Genomic DNA, 26,114 nt, shown 5'->3' with positions numbered 1-26,114 from the left:
CATCCAGGATCATCCTTGGCATTTAATTGTCATCTATTTAGACTTTTTTTTTCAATTGTGGAAACATATATACAGCCTAAATCTTCCCATTCCACCCCCTCCCTAGCATTCCATTAGTGGAATTAATCACATTTAGAATGTTGCAATGCTATCACCTTCCCACCATCCATTTCTAGAAGTTTTCCTTCACCTCAGAAACCCTACTCTCATTTCTTAACTCCCCATTGCCCCTTCCCCCACTTCTCGGAACCCCTACTCTACTTTTCATCTCTATGGTCATATTCTCTGATACTTTCTTTGTGTTTACCGTGGGGCTTAAATTTAACATCTTAAATCTATAAAAATCTTGTTTTTCTTTGATACCAACTTAACTTCAATAGGTCACATAAACATTGTCCCTATACTCCTCCATTCCCCACCTTTATGTAGTTCTTGTCAAAAATTACATATTTTACATTGAGTCCAAAACCACTGATTTATCATTAAAGTTTATGTATTTTAGATCCTGTAGGAAGTAAATAGTGGAGTTATAAATCACAAATACAGTAGTATTGGTATTTATATTTACCGTGTGATCTTTACTGGAAATCTTTATTTCTTCATGTAGTTTTGGTCAATTGTTTAGTGTCCCTTCCTTTCAGCCTGCTCAACTCCCTTTAGCATTTCTTATAGGACTGATTATTGGTAATGAAGTACCTCAGCTTTTGATTATCCAGGAATGTTTTTATCTTCCCCTCATTTTTATCTTCCACGTGTTTGTGAATTCTCCAAGTCTCTGATGATTATTGACTTCTATTTGGATTCCACTGTGGTCAGAGAATGTGCTTTGAACAACTTCTTTTTTTTTTTTTTTTTTTTTTAAATTTCTGAGGCTTGTTTTTATGTCCCAGCATGTGGTCCATTCTGGTGAAAGATCCATGATCACTAGGGAAGAATGTGTGTCCCAGTGACCTGGAATGTAATATTCTATATATGTCTGTTAAAATTTTCTCTCTCTCTCTCTCCTTTCTTTGTTTCTCTGTTGGTGGGGTTCCCTTTAGTATCTGAAGTAGGGCAGGTCTTTTATTAGAAACATCTCTCAGCATTTGTTTGTCTGTGAAAAATTTAAGCTCTCCCTCAAATTTGAAGGAGAGTTTTCCTGGATCAAGTATTCTTGGTTGGAAATTTTTCTCTCTTAGAATTTTAAATATGCCGTGCCACTGCCTGCTTGCCTCCATGGTGGCTACTGAGAAGTCACAACTTAGTCTTACGTTGTTTCCTTTGTATGTGGTGATTGCTTTTCTCTTGCTGCTTTCAGAACTTGCGCCTTCTCTTCAGTATTTGAGAGTCTGATCAGAATATGTCTTGGAGTGAGTTTATTTGGATTTATTCTATTTGGAGTTCACTGGGCATTTATGCTTTGTGTATTTATATTGTGTAGAAGGTTTGGGAAGTTCAATTTCTTTGAATACTCTTTCTAGACCTTTATCCTTCTCTTTCCCTTCTGGGACACTAATGAATCTTAAATTTGGATGTTTTATTTTATCTATTATATCCCTGAGATCTGTTTCGATTTTTTTCCCCATTCTTTCTTTTGTTCTTTCATTTTCTATTCTGTGGTCCTCGAGGAGGCTGAGTTGTTGTTCAGCTTCCTGTAATCTTGTATTATGAGTATCCAGAGTCTTTTCAATTTGGCCAATGTTTTCTTTAATTTCCATAAGATCTTCTATTTTTTTATTTACTCTTGCAATTTCTTCTTTATGCTCTTCTAGGGTCTTCTTTATGTCTTTTACATCCTGTGCCATGCTCTTCTTCATGTCCTTTATATCCTGTGCCATGTTCACATTGCCTGTCTGTAGATCTTTGATTAATTGTGCCGAGTACTGTGTGTCTTCTGATCTTTTGATTTGGGTGTTTTGGTTTGGGTTCTCCATATCGTCTGGTTTTATCATATGCTTTAAGATTTTCTGTTGTTTTTGGCCTCTTGGCATTTGCTTTACTTGATCTCTAATATGTCAGAACTGCAGCTTGGTGGCGTACACTTTCTCTATCTAACCAGCAGATGGCGTCCGTGAGTCACCTATTCTCCTCAATTCAGTTCTCCCCAACTTTGTCTTCGTGGTGTGTGGGGATCTGACTTTTGTGGGGTCCAATTGGTGCACTTAATTTGGGTGTGTTGTCAGTGCTGTCCACCTTGAATGAGGGGCATGTGTCTGAGTGATTAGGGAGGAAGGGCAGCTTTAATAATCAAACCTCCCAGGTGTTCCCGGAGATTTAAGACTGTTCTTTGCCACTGACTCACAAGTCCTTGGTATTGGTGTAGGTTCCCTGGGATTTCTGAGTGGTTCCCCCTTCCCTGCTGTGCTCTTCCAGGACCTCTGCTGAGGGAGGGCCGCGCCACGTCACAGGTGTGCGCCGGCCTCTAGGGAAGCCCTGGGATACTGGGCTGTGCAGGGGCGTTCCCAGCCCGCTTCAAAGATGGTTGAATGGGGCACGTTAACTTCCCCTTTTCCGCATAGCACTGCTCTCCCAGCTCCGGGACAGTTAGCCATGGGTGTATTAAAGGTCACTGTCCATGGCCGGCACTGTGGCATGTGCGTGGTGCTGCGGGAAAGACTCCCCATCACACTGGGCTCCCTGGTGCAACTCTGGGCTGCGGGTCCAGACCCGGACAGGAGTGTCCCCCACCCACCGGGGAGATGGCTGCAAGTCGTGTGGTCCTTTCTCCCTTTGGCTCCACTTTGCTCCCCTGGGCCTGAGACAGTCAGCAGCAGCTGTGGGGATGGGTATCCTCCACGCCAGACACCAAGGCATTGGCCCAGCCTGCTCTCACCATGCTTCACTGCGGGGCTCTCCCCATCATATCTGCAGCTGCTCCTGGGCTTTTTTTTTTTTTTTTTTTTTTAAAGAACTAGTCTGTCTCCAAATGCCAACACACCATTTCCCCACACTGCAGCATGGCCGAGGGACTTTCAGCTGACTCATTCAATTCAGAATGTAGACTCCTGGTTTCACCAAATGCATGGTCCCTGTAGATTTAGCAGACCTTGTCTGGCTGGTGCTACTCTGGAACTGGTATTCTGGGTCACTTGCTGGTTTTTATCTAGTATTTTTCACGGAGGCTTTTTTTTTGCCCTGTCTTACCTAGCTGCCATCTTAGGCTATCCTCTCATTGCTTTTCTTTATTGTTTTTGTTTTCTGCTTTATTGGTTTAAACTTGACCTTCATTATTTCCTTTTTTCTGCTTCATTTGACTCTTTGCTATTCTATTTGTGTATAGTTGCTTAAGTTGGAAGTTAAGTCATTGATCTGAGACCCTGCTTCTTTTCTGAAACAGGTGTTTAGTGTTGCTAAGTACTCCTATTGCAGCTTCTCACACATTCTATGTTGTGCTTTAATTTCATTTACTTCAAAATACTTTATAATTCTTCATTTGATTTCCTATTTGATTGATGAGTAGTTTAGAACTGTTATTTAGTTTCCAAATATTTAGAGTTTTCAGATTGTTTCTGTTTTGATTTCTAATTTATTTCCATTTTGATCAGAAAATATACTGTGTATGACTTGAATCTTTTAAGTTTATCATGATGCATATTATGGTCTCTCTTGGTTAATGTTTCACGCACATTTGACAAGAGTGTGTATTTTGCTGTTGTTGGGTGAAATATTCCATAAAATGACAATTAAATTGTCAATAACAATTAAGCAACAATTAAGTGTTGCTCAAGTAAACTATATCCACGCTGATTTTCCAAACACTTGTTTTATCAATTATTGAAAAGGGGTATCATCATCTCTGAAATAATTATTGGATGGTCTATTTTCACTTTTAGTTTTATCAGTTTTTACTTCATATACTTTGCAGCTCTGGTGTTAAGAGCATAAACAGGTAGGATTATGTCCTTTTGTTTAATTTATCCCTTTGTCATTATGTAAGGATCTTCTTGTCCCTGATAATATTCTTTGCTCTGAAATCTACTTTACTATTATTAACATAATCACTCCAGCTTTCTTTTAACTAGTGTTAGCTTGGTAAATATTCTTCCTTTTTTTTACTTTTAAGGTATAGGCGTCCTTATACTTAAAATGCATTTCTTATAGGTAGCATATTTTTGGGTCTTGCTTTTTCAGCCAGTCTGACAATCTTGCTTTCTTAGCCAGTCTGACAATCTGAGCATTTATATTTAATATGATTATTGGTATGGTTAGATTTAAGTCTCTGATCTTGATATGTTTTCTGTTTGTCCCATACATTCTTTATTTCTTTACCCCTTTTTCTCTCTTTGTCGTTGATTTAATATTTTCATTATGATTCCATCTTATCTCATTTGTTGCCTTACTAGCTATAACCCTTTGTCATTTTCTTTTAGTGCTTCACATATAGTATAAGAACCTTACAATACTATACTTCCATTTCTCCTCTCCTAACATTTATGTGATTTGTTTTATAATTTATTATAAACCCTATAATATGATGTTATTACTTTTGTTAAATAGTTATTTTTTAGAGAGCTTTAAATAGTAAGAAAAAATCTTATACACTTATCCATGTAGTTGCTATTTCTGGTGCCCTTCATTCCTTGGTGTAGATCCAGATTTCCCTCTGACAATCATTTTCCTTCTGCCTAAAGGACATCCTTTCACATTTTTCTATAGTGCTGGTAAAATAATGACGAATGCTTTCAACTTTCATATGTCTTAGAAGGTCTTTATTTTGCCTTCATTCTTGAAAGTTATTTTCACTGGATATGGAGTTTAAGGTTGACAGTTTTTGCTTTCAGTACTTTAAAAACGTTACTACACTGTCTTCTTGTATATGTTGTTTCCAGTGAGAAATCTGTTGTTATTCATTTTGTTCCTCATTATGTAAAGTATCTTTTCTCTTGCTGCTTTTCAGATTTTCTCGTCATCAGTTTTGAGAGTTTTGAGTGATTTGATTATTATGTGCCTTAGCATAGTTTTCTTTGTGTTCTTAAGCTTAGGGTTCATTAAGCTTCTTGATCTGTGGGTTTATAGTTTGCAAAAAATTTGGAAAATTTCCAGCAATTATTTCTTCAGATGTTTTTCTGCTTTCCCATTTTCTCCTCTCCTTTGAGGATTCCATGTATACATATGTTAGGCTGCTTGAAGTTGTCCCATAGTTCACTGAAGCTTTTAAAATTTTTTTTATGGGGGATTCTTTTTTCTGTGTTTAATTTTGGATGGTTTCTATTGCTGTTTTTCAAGATCATTAGTCTTTTCTTCTGTGAAGTCTAATCTGCCATTAAAACCATCCAATGAATTTTTTATCTCAGACATTGTAAATTTCAGTTCTACAAATTTGATTTAGGTCATTTTAGAAAAACATCTTGCATGTTTCTCTACTTTTTGAACATACAGAATACAGTTGTATAACTGTCTTAATGTCCTGCTTATTTGAATCGCCATGTCAGTTCTGGATAGGTTTCACTTGATTGTTTTCCTCATTGTGAATTGTGTTTTCCTGCTTCTTTGCATGCCTGCTGACCTTTTACTTGATGCCATACACTGGGACTTTTACCTTGTTGGGTGCTGGATATTTTTCAATTTCTGTGAATATTCTTGAGCTTTGTTAAGTTACATGGAAACAGTTTGAGCCCTTCCAGTCTTAATTTTATGACTGTGTTTTCCCTAGTAGTAGTCAGTCTAGAGTTAACTATTTCCCATACCGAGGCAAGGAATGCAGTGGTTTCTAGAAGCAGGCAATAATCCTCATGTAACCTTCAAGAAAATGGGGACCTTGGTCCTACAACAGCAAGGAGCTGAATTCTGCTAACATCCCAAATGAGTAGGAAATGGGTTCTCCTGTAGAGCCCCCAGAAAGGAATGTGGCCTGCCACCTTGATTTTTGCTCAGTGTTGCCATATGGAAATTCTGACCTCCAGAACAATAAGATAATGTATTTGTGTTGTTTTAAGTCACTTAGTTTGTGGTAATTTCTATGGCAGCAGTAGAAAACCACCATGGAACCTCATACAAATGTCAAAGAACTTTTAACAAATTGAGATGACAGTAAATACCATAGGAAGATGATCTTGACATTCACAATCCTGGGCATTAATCATGCTCACAGACACTGATTACAAGGAGCAGAAGAATGCCCCATATAGCATGCAGGAAGATGTGTTCCCACTTCATAAATATTAAAATTTGAAAAACAATGTGGATTTTAGAATTGATGAAATTCTGTATATACTCCAGGGCAAAACCAAGCCCTGGTGAAGGAAGACAGAAGGGTGACAAGGATGATTTGGGGATCTTCCGCCCACCTGTTCCCAGCACTACCTTGCACCTGCTCTTCTGCCCCCAGCGCCTTTTCACCCAGAGGAAGAAGATAGTAACCCTGTACTTATTGTGTGCATGAGATTTAATAGCTTCTTTTCTTCCAGCCTCTCTGAAAAATGGTCAAAATCAAGAGCCCAGAGCCGTGACCAGCCTCTCTAGCAGGAGTGAAGTTGATAGAACTAAACTGTAAGTAAAAATAATGGAAAAACCACTTAGTTTACTTAGATTAAAGTAGCTACCCTTGACGGTGGACATTTTTAAATTTTGTTTTATCTACTTATTTTTTTTCAAGTTTATGTTACGGAAAATTTCAAATGTATATAAAAAGTAGAGAGAATAACACAATGAACTCCCATGTACCCATCATCCAGCCTCAACAATTATCAACAACATTTAGTTTTATCTTTCTCCCCATAACTTGGTTTTTGCATGGACATATTTTAAAGCAACTTTCAGCCAGGGTGTCATTTCACTTATATATACTTGCATGTACATTTCCACCAGATGAAGATGTTTTTAAAATATTTTAATATTTATTTTAAAATATTAAATATTAAAAAAATTATTCCCGTGGCACTATTACACCTAATGAAATTAATGATAATTTGTGGTGGACCATTAGGCACGAGGCTATGAGGTGGCATTAGAGGAGAAAGGCTAGCATTGAAGGCTTCAGCCCTATCTTAGTTTCTTCCTTTTGCTGCTGTAACAAATTATCACAAACACAGTGGCTTAAAACAACACAAATTTATTTTCTTACAGTTCTGGAGGTCAGAAGTCTTAAGTCAGTCCCAGAGGACTAAAACCAGGGTATTGGCAGGCCTGCATTCCTTTTTGGAGGTTCTTGGGCACAATCTGTTTCCTGGCCTTTTCCAGTTTCTAGAAACTGCCTACATTCCTTGGCTTATGGCCCCCTTCTTCCATCTTCAAAACCAGCAACATTGCATCTCTCTGACATTTTTTTCGTGGTTACATCTCCTCTGACTCTCTCTTCTTCTTCCATCTTCCATCTTTAAGGACTCTTGTGATTTCATTGAGCCCTCCTGGATAATCCAGGCTACTGTCTCAAATTTAAAGTCAGCTAATTAGCAGCCTTAATTCCATCTGCAACCTTAATTCTGCTTTGCCATGTAAGCTAATACAGTCTCAGGTTCCAGGGATTAGGATGTGGATGGACATCTTTGAGGGTCTTAGGTCTACAGTTGTGTAGAAAGCAAGAGAAGGAAAAGATAATAACAGGATTTGGAAAGCCACACGAGAAGGGATTCAGGTTCTGTATAAGATGTTTCTGGGAAAAGTCTTTCACAGTCCCTATCATGAGGAAAAGAGATAGGAAAGCCTCCTAAGAAAGGTACAGGGAAAACTGAAAAACCCCTTTGCATGATTTGCCAGCCTAAGTGGGCCCTCAGTGGTGGAAAAAGTCATTGTGGCACATTTTTTTAACTATAGGAATTTTAATTAGTGATGGCAACAAGCATTTTGCTCATCTGGATAAAGTGAGTGGTGCTCACTGCTGGTGTGCACTTGTCAGGAAGGCACAGGGGCAGAGATGCCTGTCAGGATGAGGGCAGGGACCCCTGTGCCCCCATTTGTGAGTCAGCTTACAGAGGCCACACTGACTTGGACCCGAACCACGCCGATTCTGAACAAGAGCACAAGCCCAAGAAGAAATATTGTTGAACAGGGTGTTTTATGACTTCAGTTTATTGTCTCCACTTTTGAAACATTAGGAAATGTCACACTGACTTTGTTCAGATTTATTACAGGATACACAGAAGAGGGAAAAGCTAAAAAATCAAAACAAAAAACACCTGTTGTTGTTTGGCTCACGACTGTCTTTTGGGCATTGTTTCTAGGCATGTACTACTTTTATTTTAAAACCAGGGTTTCCCTACAAGCCTTCCTTGCTTTGGAGTGACTGCCAGAAATTTCTGACCCACATACAGTCACATAGTCATTGACAGTTGCTACTTGTTTTCTAACACCTTCTAATTTGGAGATTAATTTGGAAACCATTTCCAAATACTAATTCTTTGGTGTTTCTCACACATATTGCTATATTCTGAAATTGTATTATAAATGTGGTACAACCACATATTTAGTTTTATTAAATAATAATGTTTGCTATTTGTATTTCCTGGTCTGTCATGTGTGGGTGTGTGCACACACATGTGCATTTTAACTTGTACATGTGGGTAAAGGAAACAAACAAACACTGTCCTACTTCTATGCTAAAGCGACTTCAAGTTGTTGAATTATATTGTAGTGAATTTGAATAAGACATTTGAGTGCAGGGCAACTGAGAATAAGTAAAACATTGAAGCAGTCTAATAACTGTTTTATCTCAGTTTTGGCTTAAAACAGAAAACAGTGGCTATACCCTGGATTGTGCTCCTTATATTTATTTGCTCAGCTTCAAAAGAAAGACTAGCCCAGCCTGTGTCTTGTGCAGGCCATGTTCCCTGAGCCTCCAACCATTCATGGGGCCCACATTAGAGACCCACCAACTCTCATGGGGCTGTGGGAGCTGTAGCCCTCTTGGAAGCCATATGGGCATCGCCTACCTCAGCCTGGAAGGTATTTATCTTTCCAGGATTCCCTTCCAGAATGTTTTTAAGAGGAAGAGAGACTGATGGGAAGAAAGTGAGTGGGAGCTGGCTCGAATGAGGTTTAACCTTCACAGTGTTGGTTGGGCTATTTGACTTCTTAGGAGCCTGTTCTCCAGTGTCAGACACCCCTCAGGACTCATGACTGTTTGTGAATCTGTGACTTTAGAGAGGTTGAGAAGCTGTTAGCCTGCGCTCTGCTGTCATTCATCGTAAAACAAAAGACTTCATTCTCTCTCATTTTTCGAGTGGGGCGAAGGGTTGGCAAAGTATAAAAGATCCTCTCTCAAGAAGGAAAAGTAGAACAAGGGAGAGAGACCAGTTCATCTCTGAGGAAAACTTTAGGTCTATAACAACAATAAACATCAATTGTGGCTGGTGGCTACAGAGCAGCTCAAGGAAATCCAGGCCACAGTAAAATCTGGGGAATTTGAAATGGCGGCGTTTGTGGTGGTTTGTAGATTTCCACTGGTGATTTCTTTAAAGCCAGTCAAAGAATTTTAATTAAAATAAAAAATGGGTCCAGTTATTTCTGCCTCTTGTCTGAAAGGATGTAGCTGGTAATGAGAATCACATGTCTGAACGTCAGCTCCTTCTACTTCCAAGCAAGTTGTCCCATGTGAGAAATTCCTTCTTTTCAGCAAAGCTTCAATAAACCACATTTCTCCTTCCTCAGGCTGAATCCTGCCTCCTTAGCTACTGTGGTTTTGCACTTAGTTTTAAGAGTATCCTTGTGGAGTTTAGTCACATTAAATGTTCTCATCTCTCCTTTCTTCGCTTTATAAAGCACGTCAGGGTGATATGACTTATCTTTTTGTTTCAAGGAGACAAAGATTGGAAGGATGGGAAGGCCCAGTCTTATCCAGCCACGATGCACCCTCTCAAGAACGACAGACAGGGTATCATCTGGAAGGTAGTGGTAGTGAGATCCTGGGTTAACTAGCCTTTGCCACCTGGGATATTGTTAGGCTGGGTGATGCTGGGGAAGCCAGTCTTGGGGCGAGTGTTCACCTGGAGAGAGGGTTGGTGAGGCTGAGATAATGTGGTGGTTATCTGTGTGCCTTTAAAATGGCAGAGCCTGTACTGGGACAGAACACCAGAAAGAGTTAATAGATATCACAGGGTTGGTCTTGTCAGTACCACAACTACTGATGACAGATTTGGTCTGTGTATGGCAGGTCCGTTCAAGCACAGCAGGGCACCCCAACCCCCTCTTTCCTCCAACAAGCCCTAGAGGCAAGAACAAGTGCAGAGCCAGCCCCCAGTGCCCAGCTGCTATATATATATTCATGTACAAGTCTTTGGGGGGACTTAGTCATTTGTATATCTTTTTTGATGAAATGGTTATTGAAATCTTTTGCCTATTTTTAACTGAGTTATTTGACATCTTATTATTGAGTTGTAAGAATTCTGGATATATTCTGGAAACAAAGTCTTCATCACTCATAGCTTTACAAGTTTTTTCTCATAGTCTGTGGTTTCTTTTATTTTCTTGATATCTTTTGAAGAGCAGATGTTTTAAATTTTGAAGTTCAATTTATCAGTTGTTTCTTTTGGGGTAATACATCATGCTTTATTTTTTCCTAACCCAAGGTCACAAAGATTTTCTGTTTTCTTCTAGGAGTTTTATAGTTTTTGCTCTTGTATTTAAGCCTGTTATCCATTTGGGGTTAATTTTTGTATGAGGTTAGGATCTAAGTTCATGTTTCTCCATATGAATATCCAGTTGTCCCAGCCACATTTGTTGAAATACCATCCTTTCTCCACTGGACTGCCTTGGCACCTTTGTCAAAAATCAATTGACCATAAATATAAGGGTTTATTTTTGAACTCTCAATTCTGTTCCATTGATCTATATGTCTATCTTAATGCCAATATCATATTGTCCTGATTACTATGACTTTAACTGTTGAAATCAGGTGTTGTGAGTCCCCCAACTTTGTTCTTCTTTTTAAAAATTTGTTTTGGCTTTTCTAGATCTTTTACATTTTCATATACATTTTTAAATTGGCTAATCGATTTCTGCAAGAAATCCTCCTTGGATTTTAATAGAGATTGTGTTGAATCTATAGATCAATTTTGGGAGAATTATCATCTTAACAACATAGTATCTTCCAATCCAAGATGTTAGAATATGGCTCCATTTGTTTAGATCTTCTTGATTTCTCTTACATTGTTTTGTAGTTTTCAGTATTCAAATCTGGTACTTCTGAAGTTAAATTTACTCGTAAGTCCTTTGTTATTTTTTTCAAATTACCTTTATTATAAGGAAAATAACAAAACAGAGCTAGAAAAGGTGGGAGGGTGGGGAGGGGAATGAAGATATGGAAAAATTTAAGCACCAAACAAGCTGCTCAAACAAGGCTTCCTGCTGTGCAGGAAAAGGATTTGGCCCTTGCCTCACCTGCCTTTTCTGATTCAAAGAAACCTACTCATATCAGGGCTGGGCCCAGGGAGCCACATTTTCCAATCTTTTCTCTTCCTGGGAATTTGGGAAAGGTTTTATAACTCTCCAGGCTTTTAAGATATAGACGATAGTATGAAGAACAAAGGATGTTACAGTTCTTTGTTCTAGTGTCTTCCCATGCCTGTGGAGCTGTCCCCAGGCTCATCCCTCAGAACTTGTTGATTCCAGAGAGACAAACCCCATAGAATTGGGCACCCGAGGCAGCAGGACACTGAGCAGTGAGGCTGTGTTGATGAGCAGCATCATACTTGGTGTAGAAGCTGGCCAGGATCCAGAGTACAATAGGAGAGATGCTGAGAAACTTGTGGGAAGAGGTAAACTGGAGCTTGTAGACCCGTCTGCTCTTAGTGTGTCAGTAGCCATGCCTTTCCTTGGTCAGGGGTCTCAAAAGGTACCCCTTTCACTGTGTGTAGAAGGATATCTATAGTCAAATTATGGATGATATTCGTCAGACAACAGGAATGCTGAAGAAGGGGATGCTGAGTAGAACCTCATGCGACAGTCCTGCCAAGATGATACTGGCCAGCCAGATGCCAGGGCTATTCATCACTCAAGTGTTGGGGTTTACTTTACTTCATCTTGTCAGCTTGTTCATCTTGTCAGCTTCTGAGGCCCATCCCACCTGGGAAATGGCATTCACTACTACACTTCAGTATTTTATTATTTTGATGCTATTGAGAAAGAAGTTTTCTTAATTTCATATTTGAACTGTTCATTATGAGAATATAGGAACACAATTGTTATTTTGTATATTGATCTTTTATATATCTAAATATATATACACATACATACTACTAGCACAAATATATATATATATATATATACACACACACACACACATACCCATATATATATGTATATATACCTTATGATATTTTTTGTACAGGATCATGTTGTTTGCCAATGAAGACATTTTTATTTTTTCCTTTCCAATCCATTTAACTTATTTTTCTTGTCTTGTACTGGCTAGAATCTCCAGTATTATGCTGATTAGGATTGGTGAAAGCAGATATCCTTGCCAAGTTACCGATTTTAAGGGTAAAGCATTCAAATTTTCACTATTTAGCATGATTTAGTTGTAAGTTTCTTATAGACGTCCTTTATTAAGTTGTGAAGGTTTCCTTCCATTCCTAGTTTGTTGAGAGTTTTTATTGTAATGGATGTTGGATTTTGTCAAATGCTTTTTCTGCAATTATTGAGATGATCATGTGGTTTTTGTTTAATATCATCTATTACTATTTTAGTGCCCTGGCTGCTAAAACAAGTATCATGCAATGGGTTGGATTTAACAATGGGAATTTTAAAAGCTCACAGTTTTGAAATTAGGAGAAGTCCAAAATCAAGGCATCATCAAGACAATGCTTTCTCCCAGAAGACTGGCACTCTGGGGCTGGCTGCTGATGATCCTTGGTCCTTGGCTTTTCTGTCTTATGGCAATGCACATGGTGGCCTGTCCTTGTTTCTCTGGTTTCCATTGGCTTCGGGCTTCTTCCTGTGGCTTTCTCTCTGTGTCTGAATTTCATTCTGCTTATAAAAGAGTCCAGTAATAGGATTAAAACCCATTTTGATTGAGTTGTGCCACACCTTAGCTGAAGTAACCTCGTCAGAAGTCCTATTTACAATGGGTTCACACATACAGGAATGGATTAAGATGAACATTTTTCTGGAGTACAGAGCTCAAACCATCACAGTTACATTCATTGATTTTTGGATGTTGAAACAACCTTGCATTCCTAAATAAATCCCACTTGTCATGATGTGTTATCCTTTTTCTATATTGCTGGATTCAGTTTGCTAATATTTTGTTAAGGACTTGAGAGTCTATGATCATGACAGATGTTGGTCTGTAGTTTTCTTCTTGTGATGTCTTTGACTGGCTTTGTTATCAGAATAATTCTGTCCTTATAGAATGAATTGAGAAGTGTTCCCTCTTGCTCTGTTTTCTGAAGGAGCTTAAATAGGATTTGTATTATATAGTATTATTTATTGTTTAAATGTTTGATAGAATTCACTGGTGAAATGATCCAGGCATGGAGTTTTCTATGAGAGAAGATTTTTAATTACTAAGTCAATTTCTTTACTTGTCTATTCAGGTAGTCTCTTTCTTTTTGAATCATTTGTGACAATTTGTGTCTTTCTAGGAATTTATCACTTTCATCTAAATTGTCTATTTTGACAGAGAGTTGTTCATAATATACTTTTGTAGTCCTTTTAATTTCTGTGGGTTAGTAGTAATGTCTCGTCCTTAATTCCTGATTTCAATAAATTTTTTGTCATCTCTCTTCTTGATCAGTCTAGCCAAAGGTTTATCAATTTTGTTGATCTTTTTGAAGAATCAGCTTTAGGTTTCATTGATTTTTTCCCTCTATTGCTTTTCTGTTTTCTATTTCATTGACTTCTGTTAAATCTTTTGTTTTCTTTCTTCTGCTTGCTTTGAGTTTGATTTGCTCTTTGTTCTTTTCTTCTAGTTTCTTAAGGTGGGAAGTTTAGTTCACTAATTTGAGGTCTGCCTTCTTTTCTAATATGTGTGTTAAGGGGTGTAAATTTTTCTCTAAGCAATGCTTTGACTACAACCCCAAATTTTGACATGCCGTGTTTTCACTTTAATTGAGTTCAAAATATTTTCTAATTTCTCTTGTGATTTCTTCTTTAACTAGTGTGTTATTTAAAAATGCATTGCTTAATTTCCATATATTTGGGGATTTATCAAACTTCTTTCTGTAGTTAATTTCTAATTTAATTCATGATTGTTGAACATACTTTGAATGGCATAAAGCTTTTCAAATTTATGAATACTTGTTTTAAGGCCTAGCATATGGTCTGTCCTGGAGAATGTACCATACACACTTGAAAAGAACGTATATTCTGATGTTGTTGCATGTTTGTGGTAGTTTGGAGCTGTATGTACCCCAGAAACACATGTTCTTAAACCTAATCCATTCTTGTCTGTGTGAACTCATTTAAGTAGGACCCTTTGATAAGGTTACTTCAGTGAAGGTGTGGCCCATCTCAATCAGGATGGGTCTTAATCCTATAACTGGAGTATTTTATAAGCAGAATAAAATTCAGATAGAAAGAGAGAGTCTCAGAGTGAGCAGCTAGAAGCTGAACACCAATGGAATGCAGAAGAGAAGGGAGAGACCAGACGATGCTGCCATATGCCTTGCCATGTGACAAGCTAAGGACCAAGGATCACTGGCAGCAGCCCAGAATGCCACTGTCTTCCAGGAGAAAGCATCACCTGATGACACCTTGATTTTGACTTTCTCTAAGCTCAAAATTGTGAGCTTTTAAAATTCCCATTGTTTAAGCTGAACCATTGCATGGTATTTGCTTGATCAGCCAAGGACACTTAAACAGTGTTGATATGTATTTAAGAATGTTTATTCTTAAAAAGAATGTATTCTGATATTGTTGGGTATTGATGTTTTAGGTGTTATTTAAATAACAGGTTAAATTGGTTGATTATATCAATCAAATCTTCTGTATCTTTGCTGACTTTCTTTGTAGTTGTTTTATAAATTATTGAGAGTGGGGTCTTGAAATCTCCAACTCTGATTGTTGAATTATGTATTTATCCTCTCTATTCTTTTAAGTTCTGTTTCATGTACTTTGGGGTTCTTTGTTTCTTAGGTATGTACACATTTATAATTCTTACATCTTCCTAATGCATTGATCTTTTTATCATTATGAAATATCCCCCTCTGTCTTTAGTAAATGTTTCTTGTCTTAAAGTCTATCTTGTTTAATATTAATTTAGCCATTCCACCTCCCTTATAGTTACTGTTTCCATAGGACAGCTTTTTTTTTTTAATTAAATTCAGTTTTATTGAAATATATTCGCATACCACACAATCATCCATGGTGTACAATCAGCTGTTCACAGCACCATTATATAGTTATGCATTCATCACCCCAATCTATTCTTGAACATTTTCCTTATACCAGAAAGAATCAGAATAAGAATAAAAAATAAAATTAAAAAAAGAACACCCAAATCATCCCCCCATCCCACCCTATTTTTCATTTAATTTTTGTCCCCAATTTTCTACTCATCCATCCATACAGTAGATAAAGGGAGTGGGATCCACAAGTTTTTCATAATCACACTGTCACCCCTTATAAGCTACACTGTTATAGAATCGTTTTCAAGAGTCCAGACTGCTGGGTTGGAGTTTGGTAGTTTCAGGTATTTACTTCTAGCTATTCCAATACATTAAAACCTAAAAGGTGTTATCTATATAGTGCATAAGAATGTCCACCAGAGTGACCTCTCGATTCCATTTGAAATCTCTCAGGCACTGAAACTCCATTTCATTTCATTTTGCATCCCCCTTTTGGTCAAGAAGATATTCTTAATCCCACAATGCCAGGTCCAGATTCATCCCCGGGAGTCGTAGCCTACATTGCCAGGGAGATTTACACCCCTGAGAGTCAGGTCCCATGTAGCGGAGAGGGCAGTGAGTTCACCTGCCGAGGTGGCTTAGTTAGAGAGAGAGAGAGGGCCACATCTGAGCAACAAAGAGGTACTCAGAGGGAGACTCTTAGGCACACTTATATGCAAGTTTAGCCTCTTCTTTGTGGTAACGAGCTTCATAAGGGCAAGTCCCGTGATAGAAGGCTCGGCACATCAAACCGCCAGTCCTCAATGTTTGCAACATCAGCATCAGTCCAGTTGAGGAAGTCCAACACCTCCGCATTTTCCCCCAACTCCTCAGGGGGGCCCTGCATATATATTTTTATTCTCTGCCCAGATTACTTTGAGATTGTCACTATTTCACTCTAACCTATACAAACCTACCATATGTCACTTCCTATTCAAAGTTCCATGTAATTGTGGTGTTTGAACAAACTGACTGTACTGTTTAGAAAATATAGATCCTGCACCAAATAGACTTTTCTTCCCTTGGTCTCACATGGAAGTTGAAGTTTTAAAACAGTCAGTTTCGACGTTTACCATAGGATAGCGTTTTTCATCCTCTTGTTTTCCACCGATTTGTGTCTTTGAATCTAAAATGTGTCTCTTGTAGACATGTTTTTTGCTTTTTTATCTAGTCTTGACAATCTCTGCCTTTTAAAAGGAGTATTCTATTATATTTAATATAATTATTGACATAGTTGGATTTATGTCTGTAATTTTGCTATTTTTCTATATCTTTATGTCTTTTCTGTTCCTCTGATCCTTCTTTACTTCCTTCTTTACTGTTAAACAATTTTGTTTAGCATTTAGTTTATGTTTATTTTTAAAGTATATTTTTTGCCTTATTGTTTTAGTATTTGCTCTAGGAGTCACAAAATGCACTTTTTTTACAATATGCTTTTTAATGTATCACGATGTATTTTCGGTTAATACTAAATTAATCTGGTAAAATATAGCAACTTTGCTCCAGTATACCTCCATTCACCTCTCCCCATTTGTGCTATTAGTGTCATACATATTATTACATCTAATATGTTATAAATCCAAAATTACAGTGTTACAGTTATTTTTTATATAATAATGTCATTTAAAGAAATAATAGAAAAGAGAAGACATACGTTTATAATTACCCACATATTTACTATTTCTAGTGCTTTTCATGTCTTCTTTTGGAATCAAGTTACCATCTGCAGTCTTTTTCTTTCAGTTCAAAGGACATCTTTTAGTATTTCTTATAAAGCAGATCTGTTAGCAACACATTCTGAATCTTTGTTTATCTGAGAATCTCTTTATTTTCTTAAACTTTTTATTTTTAAATAATTTTGAACTTACAGGACAGTTGCAAAAATAATGCAAAACCCATACAGAGAACTCCAGCATATTCCCAGATACCCAGATCCACTAATTTTAACACTTTGCCACATTTGCTGTATCATTCCCTCTCCCTCTCCCTCCTTCCCTCTCTCTCTCTTTCTCTCTCTCTCTCTCTTTCCCAACTATCATTTATCTTTCTATCCATTTTCTAAACATTTGAGAGTAGTCATATATATCATACACCTTGAACACATAATACTTCCATGTACATTTCCTAAGAACAAGAATATTCACTAATGTAACCACCTTAAGTATCAATTTCAAGAAATTTAACATTGCTATAAAGCTTACCATCTAAATTCCAATTTCTCATATGTTCCAATAATGTCCTTTCAAATCTTTTCTTTTCCTTTGTTAGATCCTGTCCTGGATCATATATTGCATTTAATTGTCATTATCTCTTTAGAAACTCTTTTTTTAAAAAATTGTGGAAACATACATACAACATAAACTTTCCAATGTCATCCACTCCCAAGCATACCATTCAATGGGATTAATCACAGTCACAATGTGTACACTGTGGATAATTTTACATTATGTGAATATATCTTTATAAAATTGTAGGAAAAGTATAGATGGGGTAAAAGTGCTGGAGAAAACATGGAGAGAGGGTTGTAAGTATGTACTGTTGATGAGGAGGCAGAGTGGTGTAGCCTTTCTGGAGGTCACTGTGGTGGTTCTACAAGAAGCTAAGTACGTGGGGTCCATAAGGTCCTACAACCTCATTATGGGGTATGTACTTGGAAGATCTGAGAGCAGAGACATGAATGGGCATTTGCACACTGGTGTTTATGGAGGCAGTATTCATGATTTGCAGTGGGTGGAGGTAACCTAAGGGTACACTGACTGAGGAACAGAATGGTGAACTGTGGTGTATGCATGCCATGGAATATTGAGCAACTACGAGAAGAAGTGAAATTGTGAGACACACAAGGAGGTGAATGGATCCTGTAGACAGCATTTTGAGTGAAGTACGCTAGAAACAAAGTCAAACGCTATAATGCCTCACTGATATGGACTGACTACAATGTGTAAACTCAGAATAGAATCTCAGAGCACAGCCTAACAGGGAAATGATTATTATAATGGTCCCTAGATTGTAAGCTCTTACAGCAGTCAAATCTATTCCTGAATTGTAATGGCTATCTCCAAACTCTGAGATGTTGATCCCTTGGTGTGTAACCTGAATGGTCTCTGGAACATTGGGTATCTGTGTGACATCTGAATCTCAGAGCTAGAACTCAGCAGATATGAATGTCAGTATTAACACGTACAGCAACTGTTAAAAAAAAAAAAAAAAAAAGCTGAAAAAGAGACCAGGCTTCAATTAGAGATATGAATAAAGCAGATCCGGTTAAGACTAGGGCAAAGCGGGCCAAAGGGTAAAGGTTGAAACTGACTGTGGGTTAAAATTTTCTCAACTTCCATGTGAGACCAAGGGAAGAAATGTTTATTTGGTATAGGATCTACATTTTCTAAACAATATAACTTCCATAGTCAGTTTGTTCAAACACCACAATTACGTGGAACTTTGAATGGGAAGTGAAATATGGCAGGTCTGTATAGGTTAGGGTGAAATAGCAACACATCCCAAAGTAATTAGGGCAGAGAATAAAAAGATATATTCAGGGCCCGCCTGAGAGGATGCCGAGGTGTTGGACTTCCTCACTTGGATTGTTGCTGATGTTCTCACAGACACTGGGGACTGACAGCTTAACATGCTGAGCCCTCTGTCTTGGGGCTTGCCCCTGTGAAGCTTGTTACTGCAAAGGAGAGGCTAAACCTTCTTAAAATTGTGCCTAAGAGTCTCCCCCTGAGTGCCTCTATGTTGCTCAGATGTGGCCCTCTCTCTCTAACTAAGCTACCTTGGCAGGGGATCTCAATGCCCTCCCCTCTACGTAGGACCTGACTCTCAGGGTTGTAAAAATCTCCCTGGCAACATGGGATGTGACTTCTGGGGATGACTCTGGACCCAACATCGTGGGATCGAGAACACCTTCTTGACCAAAAGGGGGATGTGAAATGAAACGAAATAAAGCTTCAGTGACAGAGATTTAAAATGGAGTCGAGAGGTCACTGTGGTGGACATTCTTATGCACTATATAGCTAACACTTTTTAGTTTTTAGGTTTTAATGTACTGGGATGGTTAGAAGTAAATACCTGAAACTACCAAACTCCATTCCAGTAGTCTTGACTCTTGAAGATGATTGTATAACAATGTAGATTACAAGGGGTGACAGTGTGATTGTGAAAACCTTGTGGATCGCACTCCTTTTATCCAGTGGATGGATGAGTAGAAAAACTGGGGACAAAAACGAAATGAAAAATAGGGTGGGATAGGGGGGATGATTTGGGTGTTATTTTTTATTTTTATTTTTTGTTCTTATTCTGATTCTTTCTGGTATAAGGAAAATGTTTGAAAATAGATTGTGGTGATGAATGCACAACTATATGATGGTACTGTGAACAGTTGATTGTACACCATGGATGATTGTATAGTATGTGAATATATCTCAATAAAACTGAATTTAAAAAAAATTGTGGAAACATACATACAACATAAACTTTCCCATGTTATCCACTCCCAAGCATACCATTCAATGGGATTAATCACAGTCACAATATTGTGCGACCCTTACCACCATACGTTGTCAGAACCACTTTCATTTTTGAAGGTTAGTTTTGCTGGATATAGGATTCTTGTTGACAATTTTTTTCTTTCAGCACTTTGAATATGTCATTGCACTACCTTCTGATCTCCATTTTTCATGATGAGAAATCAGCCATTAATTTTGTTGTTGTTCACCCATATATGATTTTTAATATTTCTCTTGCTTTCAAGATTTCCTGTTAGTTTTTGGCTTTCAACAGTTTGATGCAACTAGGTGAAGATCTCCTTGAGTTTTTCCTACTTGGAGTTCATCGAGCTTCTTGGATATGTAGATTAATGCTTTTCATTAAATTTGGGGAATTTTCAGCCATTATTTCTCCAAATTTGTTTCCCGTCCCCTCTCTCTCATCTCATTTTGGCATAGTTAATATGTTTGTTGTTATCCCAGTGGTCTCTCGAACTTTGTTCATTTTTCTTCAATATTTTTTCTCTCTCTTCTTCAAATTGGATAAATTCTATTGGTCTATCTTCAGATATACTGATTCTTTCTTCCTCTATCCAAAATCTGCTGTTGAGCCCATCTAGTGATTTTTTTCATTGTAGTTATTGTACTTTTCCATTCTAGAATTTCCGTTTGATTCTTTTGTAAACATCTGTTTCTTTATTGATATTCCTTATTTATTGAATCATTTTCATCATATTTTCTTTAAGTTATTTAAACAGGGTTTCCTTTAATTCTTTGAATATACTTAAAGTAGTAGCTTTGAAGGTCTTTATTAAATCTAACATCTGGGCTACTCAAACAATTTCCACTGAATTTTTTTCCTCCTGAGTATGGGACACACTTGCCTTGTTTTTAATTTTTTTTTCACATGTCATCATCTCTTGTTGAAAACTGGACATTTTAGTTATGTACTGTAGCAATTCTGGATTTGGTTTTCATTTTATCCTCTGAGAGTTTTTTTAATTGCTGCTTTTTTGTTTGTTTATAACTTGCCTGGAACTGATCTGCAGAATCTGTTACCCCACAGTGTCCAACTGATGTTTTTGCCTCATTGTTTGTTTTTTAATTCTTACTTGCATTTTGGGGGGTTCCTAGCTTCCTATGTATCACCTCTTTGTCTGCATATCTTAATGGTCATCAATGATTGGTGAGAGGTTGTGCTCAAAGATCACCCTCTACTGGTGGATTTGTGCTTGATTTGGAGCATGTATTCAAATTTGGGGCAGTTTTCAAGTCTGTCTCAGCTGTTACTTTAATGTCAGGCCCTCTCAAGTTTCTACTCTGCATGTACACAGGATCCCGGACATCCAGGGATATGTGCAGTGCTTACCGAGCTCAATGGCTATCTCATTTCCAAGATATCTTTGTTAAATTTTTGGTTGGTCCTCCAGTATACTGCTCATTCCAACTAGGATTGCAACTTCAAACTAGGAGAGCTGCAGGTTTTTCCCATTTGCTGCTGTGTGTGGGTTTCTGTCCATCACTCCAAGTGAAGCTGCTGGTGTTCATGGCCAGTCCTTTTCTGGTAGAACTATCATGCTGACTGAGCTGGGGTGGAGGATAGAGGAAGTCCCAGGCAAGAACACGATGTATTCTCACTGTTTTTACCTGATGTGCTTCAGTTTTTTCTGAATATACTTTTCTCACTTTTTTGTTTGCCTATGGTCAGGTTCCAGAGCCCTGAAATGATTGTTTTTGACAATTGTGTCCAATTTTATAGTTGTTTTGGGGTGAGATTTGTTGACCACTTCTCCATAAAGTCCCATCTACCTACAAAATATTTTTAAAGGAATGCATGTTATTATTTTTAAATGTATCTTATTATTTTGGTATGATTAGTTTAGGAAAACTATAGTTTATACTAATGTGACTTCGTTATTTTATGATCAGAGACAAAAGGGTTTTCAAAGACATTTTGAGATAGTACTTAAGATTTCAAGTCTTTGATTTGAAAAACCTATTTATCTGAATAGCAAGGGCCTTAAATTTTCATAGCAGGAAATCATTCCAAACTTGTAATTTGGCAACAAGCACTTGAACAAACTGGAGTATAAATTAAATAATTCCAAATTTATGGCTGCCCTTGATTGCTACTGAGGCATAATATGACTATTTCCCTGTTGTCTGTGAGGAGTTCAGAGAATTTGGGAGTCATGATTTATATGTCTGTCATCCTCTTTCAAATAGATTCAGCTGCAATGCCTATAGCACCAGTAGATTGTAGAAGTCTACCTGTGGATCAGGACCATGGCCATTCTAGGTACTCAGCCAGACCACCTCCCTTTGGTCCCTTCCATCCCACTTCTCCTTTCTGGCCCACTCCTTTTGCCCCAAGCTCTGATAAGGATTTGGGAAGAGGGGCTGCAGAACCATGATGACATCCCATCCTGGCCTCAGAACACTTGGTCCCTGGGGAGACAGATATTTCAGGACCCTGGATGCAGGCCAAAGAACTCCTACTAGAACTACCACAAACTTTCCTCTGGTGTGGTTTTGAAACCATTAAACTTTTCCTTCTACTTGAACTACTCCTTCCTAGTTTTTCCTTCATGATCTTGTTTTCCTCATTTACCAACCCATCTCGCTAGCTCCTCTTTCTCTTTGTGTCCCCTAACAATTATGTGGGCTTTCTCTAAGGCTCATCTTTGTCTCCCCAAGGTTGACAGCATCAGATAATCTGTTTGCACCTTCATCTCGATGATGGTGATTCCCAATTCCTGACTCTTACAGCTCCAATTCCAGATGCCTCCTGATCTGTCACCTTCATCCTGCTTTGTCCAGCCCTGGGAAACCCTGTGTTGCCCACATCACTTCCCTGCTTGGGGCCTGCAATGGCTCCCTACTGCCGACTCAAGTCAGTTCCGGATCTTCCATGACCTTGCTTGGTGTTACCTACCCTGCTCACCTCCCAACTAGAGGCATGATGGCCACAGGGTCAGGGAAAGGGAGAGAACAAGTCATCCAGATCAGCAGAACCTTAAGTGACTGCCCCACCAACAAAAATGCCTTAGCCTTTAGGAACAGAAAAATAATTTTTTACAAAATCAATATCAGAAGCATGCAGGGTAAAGCACGATTTTATAGGTATTAGTAGAAGTGATTCAGAGTCTGCGGAATTAGATCCAGGGTGTGGACATGAGCTCAGAACAGCTTCTCTGGTGCCAGATCCGTGGTTTGATCCCACAGAGCAGGTTTTGCCCAGTCTTGTGTAACCACTGCCTCTTTTCTGACATGGCATGGTATGCACATTTTGTTGAAGTTGGTTCACTAAGTTTTCTAGGTATTCAGGACAGCAGACCTCACAGTTCCAGTGTCTGCTCCACGGCCATCTGTCATGTCCTCTTCTCCTGGGCCTTATAGTCATAACAGGCTTTGGGAAGCACTCATTTCTTATAGACTTGGATTTTAAAAAGGCAGCCTTTTCTTGGTCCCATGATTTCTCTCACTTAATCAGCATCTGGTTTGTTGTGCATGTGCCATCACAGCTCACTGTGAAATCCCGGCTGTTCCTTACACACTATTGAAGAACTAGCCACGTCTGACTCTGTGATGAAGGGAAGTGGCACAAGTGTGGGGCCAGTGCCCTGGATCCAAAGTGCTGTCCTTGGGTGGAGCCAAGCCTGGAGCAGGTTAAATGGTGGTTGGTGGTGCCACACGTGACTGTGTCTCTGGAGGTTGCCCCACCCTCCTCAGGGTCTTTGCATAGACTTTTCGCTCTGCTGGGTGCTCTCTTAACCCAGCTCCTTCTCACCTCTTCGTGCCTCAGCCTGTCACCTTCTTACTCAAGGGAGTGTTCTTGTCTCCCCCCTCCCCCCCTCTGCCCCACACACCCTGGCCCATTCTTTGCTTGTTTCATAACATACGTTATTATTTACCATTATTTTGTTTGTCTGCTCACTTTTTTTTTTTTTTTTGCCTTAAGGAGCTCCTTGAGGGTTATATCTATACCAGCTTTATCCCCACTGTATTCCTAACAATGAGCACCAATTCCCAACACCTATCAAGTGCTCAGAAATTGCTATGGAACGCATCTCTACTTGACAAGGCTCAGGTGACGTACCTGAGATACTCTGGACACCATCATGTTTACCACTAAGCACTAGGCTTAAAAGCACTAGGCTTTCAGATCCACATCCCATGGGCCCCAAGGCTTAACAGATAAGTCTCAGCCTGAGGCCCCCATCCTTGGACAGTTCCTCATCTTCTTCTTCATGACCCTCACCCTCAGCTGTGCTATCTCCTCTCCATGGGCCACCAGGGTATGTGCCAGGCTTCAGAGACCAGTGCTTTTCATGAAGTGCCTCACGTGTTACCAAAGATCAAGTGAACACACAGGAGAGTCGCAGACAGGGTCACACAAACATCGGCCTGCCAGCCCCTTGGTGCTCCTTGAGCAGTCCAAGATTCTCTTTAGCAGTAGGGCCCGGACATATGCACAGCTATATATTTTTTTTTTTCACCTCTTTCAAATCTTAGTTCAAATGTCCCCTTCTCAGTGGGTGCACCCTGGCCACCCTATTTTTTTTCCATTAAACTTTTTATAGTGAGGTGACTGTAGATTTACATGTAGTTGTAAAGTGTACCCTTTACCCAGTTTTTCCCAATGGTAACTTCTGGAAACCTATAATACAGTTTCACAACCAGGATATTGACATTGCTACAGTCAAGATACTGCTACCATGAGGGCCTCTTTTGCCCTCTTATAGCCACAGCCATTCCCTCTTTCCCCACCCCCTCTGGAACCCCTGGCCACCACTCATCTCTTCTCTCTCTGCAATTTTGTCATTTCAAGGATGTTATATAAACAAAATCATATGGTAGATAACCTTTTAGGATTGTCTCTTTACTCAGAATAGTTCCCTGGAAAGTCACCCAGGTTGTTGTGTGTATCAATAGATTGTTCCTTTCTGTTGCTGAGCAGTATTCCATGGGGTGGATGGACTGCCATCTGTTTAACCACTCACCCATTATAGGATGTTGAGTTGTTTCTAGTGTTTGGCTATTATGAATAAAGCTGCTATAAATACTCACGTTCAGGTTTTTGTGTGTGTGTAAAAATGCCCAAGAAAGTGCAGTTGCTGACTCGTGTGTTAGTTGAATGCTTAGTTTTTAAAGAAAGTTTGGCCACCTTGTTTTTAATGCTAATCCTTATCCTACACACACATCCAGTACCTTTTATCCTGTCCTACTTTTATTGTTTCCATAGCACTTCACCTTCTAATATATGAAATAAGGGGCTTATTTATTTCTTATTAGGTGTATTATGTTTTATCTGTCTTCCCCACACCCCATTCCCTCAACCAGAATGCAGTCTCCCTGAACGTCTGTTTTGTTCCCTGAAGCATCCCCTTTTTCTGTGCCCCACACTTTGTGCCCCACACATGGTAGTTGCTCCATGAATAGTTACTGAAGGAGGGAAAGAAGAGGGTCCAAGTAATTCCTTCTACCCCTGAGGAAACAGTGACCAATGTAGCCCAGCCAGGGGACAGGGTCAGACCCCTGACATAGCCTCCTGGTCGCCTAGCACTCCATGCTGTCTACTCCCAGCCCAGCATGGAGCCTCTTGGCTCTCCAAAGAGCCAGACTCTCCAGGTCTGCTGGCAAATCCTAGTTGTCTCAACCAAGCAGCTAGTGGTCCATGAGAACCAGAGCAGGTGGAAAGATTGTGTTTTCTTTCTCTCTCCCTCCCCAGCAGCCCACCCAGGGATTTTCACAGGGCACCAGGGAGATGAGGAAGGTGCAGAGATAGCCCCAAGCTTTGTTGGTCCATTTTTTAAGCCAGACCTGAAAGAGTCTCCTTCAGAGTCTGCACCATTGTGTCAAGATGGTCTTACCCAGGGCAGCATCCCTTCCTGGAAGGGACTGTCATTCTGAGCCAGGACAGGCATGATGATAAAGATGCAGACACCAGTTCTGAAGTCAGACCTCTGACCAGTGTCTTCCATCAGGGGACTGCTTGCTGGGCTCATGAGGGCACACAAAGGCCAATGTGCTCACGAGCTGCATAATTTGGTTTTGATGACAAGACAGAGCGTATACACAAAGTGCCCAGAGGAAGCAGTCTGCTGGGTTTATAAAGCACATCACACAGAGCTCAAAAACAAAATCTGTGCTATCTCCAAATAAAAATGACTACAGCAGAAAAGTTTTAAGTCATAACCTCTCCTGATTTATGAACTGACCTAGCATAGCTGCGGTCCAAGCAGACCATCCCAGCAGAGCCTCCTGGCACATGCCGGTCCTGAGGGAGGGAGTCATTTTGCAACGAGCAGAGAGGATTCTGGTTAGAAACATTTTGAGAGCCCCAGAAGCTGGGGAATCAAGACAGGACTGCAGTTCATGCTGAAAA

The 26,114-nt window shown here is 39.1% G+C and overlaps 1 protein-coding gene and 1 pseudogene across 6 annotated transcripts in view; one reads left to right on the top strand and one right to left on the bottom strand.

The window, feature by feature from the left end:
- LOC119511523 (zinc finger protein 271) overlaps positions 1–26,114 on the top strand; it is a 309,072-nt gene that overhangs the window by 178,466 nt on the left and 104,492 nt on the right. For all 6 annotated transcript variants that reach the window (XR_005212193.1, XR_005212195.1, XR_005212194.1 and 3 more), the window contains one exon: positions 6,387–6,468. The gene's annotated coding sequence lies outside the window, so the exon portion shown is untranslated. The remainder of the gene's footprint in view (positions 1–6,386; positions 6,469–26,114) is intronic.
- Positions 11,504–11,950, bottom strand: LOC119511530 (annotated as a pseudogene).

The sequence above is a fragment of the Choloepus didactylus genome, chromosome 16, assembly GCF_015220235.1.
Source record: "Choloepus didactylus isolate mChoDid1 chromosome 16, mChoDid1.pri, whole genome shotgun sequence".
Taxonomy (NCBI): Eukaryota; Metazoa; Chordata; class Mammalia; order Pilosa; family Megalonychidae; genus Choloepus; species Choloepus didactylus.
The sequence above is the reverse complement of the archived record's forward strand: the minus strand, read 5'-3'. Positions and strand labels throughout refer to the sequence as shown.